Raw genomic sequence first — 3474 nt, forward strand, 5'->3', positions numbered from 1 at the left:
GAGCCACCCCCACTGGCCACCTGGCTGCTGCCAGCACAGTGTCATAGGGCGTTGCAAGTGTGAGATGGGGCAGGGACCCCTTAAGGCCAGGGGAGCCCTCCCAGGCCCCTAGAGTGCAAATCTAGAGGGAGCAGTGAGGAATGGAATTGCCCAGAGCAGTGACCCCGCGGCAGCGGGTGCAGGGACATGGGGAGCGGCTAAGCAGATGTTAGCCTAGTCCAGGAGGGCAGGTGTGTGCGGGCAAGGGCTGCACCAACCTCAGGGCCGCAGCGCTGGTGTGCTGTAGTGTGGGACAGGGTGACAGGCCTGGGTTGGGGAGGGCGGGGCCAAGCTATCCCCCGAGAAGGAAGTTGGTCCTCCAGGGAGGGGCGGATGGCACCGCGTGGTCACTTCTGGTCCTCCGAGGACTCCTGCGAGATGTCCTCCTCTCCCTCCTCCTGTTTTGGGTCTGCCCGAGGTTTCCTCCCTGGAGCCGTAGTAGTTTTCCAGATCTTGGCAGCACCCTTGCTTTTGCTGCCCTTCGCTCAGCCCCAAGGTCTCTTAGGTGCTGGCGCTTCACTGAGCTCCTAAGGACTCGCTGGAAGTTGCTTGCGCGGCCTGCCCCGGCCTCGCTTCTCAGTGCCGTCCTTTCCCTGCTTGGAAGCCAGGGGCTGGCTGGACTTGGAGCTCAACTCTCTTGTCTTCCTTCTGTCCAGGCAGGTGGAACGCTGCTGGGATGGCCTTCTTGGAGAAGCACCAGCACCAGACATAGCCGGGTTTGAAGTCCCAGTTAGAGGCTGGTTGCTTCTTCCTCAGTGAATCAAATTTTTGTTTTGCTTTTTAAAAAAATCTCTTTATTTATTTGTTTGGCCTTGCTACTCAGCTTGGACTTGCAGTGATCCTTTTATCTCAGCCTCCTCAGCACTGGGATTACAGGCATGTGCCCCTACACCCGGTTTCGGTGGCCGGCACAGTGGTATGGCGTGTGGTACTGTCCTTGGCCTTGCCAGGCAGGCTCTTAGACTGCAGCGCTGTCTCCCCACTTCCTTTGTTTTGCTTTTGAGTCTGTAAAGGATTCAAGTAGTTTGATATTAATCTAAATATGTAATTCTTTGCCGATTTTGGATTTTTTGCAATTATTCTATTAGTGACCATTCTGAACAGCAGTATTATGGTTTCTGTCTAGATGTCCCCCAAAACCTCATTTTTAGGTGGGCCTTTTCTGGAGGTGGCTGAATCTAGAGCGTGTGACTGATTGGTGGTAGCATACTGGGATAAAGGGTGGGTTGCAGCATCAGTTTGCGTACTGGATTGGCACTGCCCTAATTCCAGGAGGCCATGAACTGTTGCCCCTGTCATGTGCCACTCTGCCTTGGCACTAGGCAACTGTGTAGTGAAAACTATAAAAACTGTGAGCTAAGCACACCTTTCCTCGTTTATCCTTTTGGATGTTGAGTATTTTGTCTCAGCAGCGAGAAAAGTAAGATGGAAAACATTTTATTATCAGCATATAATATATTGTATTTATTGTATAAATATTGCATAGAAAGAGCTGATTTATTTAGCGTTTTACATTTAGATACTGAATTTTCATCTGCCTATTTCTAAGTTACTGGATTAGTTTTTTTGTTTTTTTTTTGCGGAACCAGGGATTGAACTCATGCCCTTGCGCTTGCCAGGGAAGCGTTTATTCTACTGAGCCATCTCCCCGGCCCCCCCGGTAATTTCTGTTTCTATAAGATAGCAACAGTAAAAAATGGGGTCACTGGAAATGTTAAATAATATAAACACAGTATTTTATGATTGTGACAAAATACTGTATAAATCTTAATCCTAATTTGTTTTTATCACTATATTATTGTTCCATTCTATTGCAAATCTGGACCTAGTTTTATTTTAGCCTGTGCTGGGCACTCACCTGACATTTGGTAAACGAACACATGAATGAATGATGCATATTCATGAAGAGCATGAGATCTAGCGAAAATTGTCTGTTGTGTTGCATTGTTTGGAAAGAGTAGCGAAGGCTGCTTTCAGCTGAGTTTTTCTAGTAGAAGGGTTCTCTTATGCTGTCTACATATGAATGCACACTTATATGTATCCCAATTTCCTAAATCATAGGAATAATTTAATAATGTCTCAGGGCCAAATTTTTCTTCAGTTACTGTTTTTCAGGGCAAGAAAGTAGATCCTTCCTATGCACATTGTAATTTCTAGAGAGCTGATGTGACAGTTAGCCTTTTGAGGAAATGATTGAGCCCAGCCTTTTGAAGCATGTCCTTATTCTGTTTACTTATTTGTCTTATTCCTATTCAAGTTTTATAAATTAGATATAGGTTCTTTGTCATATTTGTTGCAGATAATCTTTCATTTTCATTTTCGTTTTTTAATTACTTGTTGAATTTTATATTTTAAGGAACTAGGATATGTTGATTTAAAAATTAAGACATTTTAGAGTATATTAAATTTTTGAAAAATAAAATGTGCTTAGTAACATGGAAGGTAACAGGGGCATTTGTATATATTCACTCAAGGACAGTGAGGTGTTGGAAGCGTCACGTAATACTGTTGGTAGAGATGGGCTGTAACTGGCTGTAACAAGCTAGAGAAACATACTGTGTAGGTAAGATGTTAACTCTAGTTAACATCTAATTATAACCTTATTACTAGGTTATAAAAATGGAAAACGAACAGTAAGGAGTTCTTGAAGTGGACACAGTACAAATTCGTTCATGCTTGCGTACGAGCATATGCTCCATAGCCATTTGGAAGCCTGCTGTTGCCAGAGGTTATTCCAGGTTCTCGGACCGTGCCAAGGAGCAAAGCAGTGATCACTGCCTTCACTGACGTGGTGTCCTAGCTGGAGAGACAGATGAGTCATGTAGTATGTGGGATGATAAGTGCCGTGGGAAAGAAGAGAGCAGGATAAGGGAAGTCAGATCGTAAATGAATTGGAGGGGTGACAGTGTTAGTCTAATAGGGATTTGGATATGTTCTAGGAAGAGGAAATGGAAGAAATATTCAAGGAGGGAGCCTAACTTGTTTTGAAGTAGGTTGGGACATACATGTGGCAGGATGTGAGTGGAAGATGAGCCCAGAAAGGAACGGGGGTGGGGTGTGTGTGTGTGTGTGTGTGGACCGTGTATTTGCTTAAGAGCGCAGGTGTGATACGGGCCACCCTATGGCCCTTTATTGTTAATCTACTGGCCATCTGCTATGACAGAAGTTCACTCTTTGAAACTCAGTTATTAAACCAAAAGGGAAGATTTAATGTGATTCCTTAGCATATAGATTCAAATATTTGTTGAATAAGTGTGTGGAGAGAAAAGAAATTTAACATCTTCATTTCTTGCTTATTTGCCTGATTTTTCTATTCATCACAGTTTGAACTTTGTTTTTTTAATAGCCCATTAATATTTGGAAACTTGAATTTGTGGGTCAGTTTACAGTATACATTTTTATACCTTTTTTTTTTTTTTTTTTTTTTTTCCCAAG

General features: G+C 43.6%; 1 pseudogene; it reads right to left on the reverse strand.

Moving 5' to 3' along the window:
• Positions 1-386: 386 nt before the first annotated feature.
• LOC101581222 lies at positions 387-749 on the reverse strand (annotated as a pseudogene).
• Positions 750-3474: the final 2725 nt, after the last annotated feature.

Source organism: Octodon degus, unplaced genomic scaffold (genome assembly GCF_000260255.1).
Source record: "Octodon degus isolate 3935 unplaced genomic scaffold, OctDeg1.0 scaffold00154, whole genome shotgun sequence".
Taxonomy (NCBI): Eukaryota; Metazoa; Chordata; class Mammalia; order Rodentia; family Octodontidae; genus Octodon; species Octodon degus.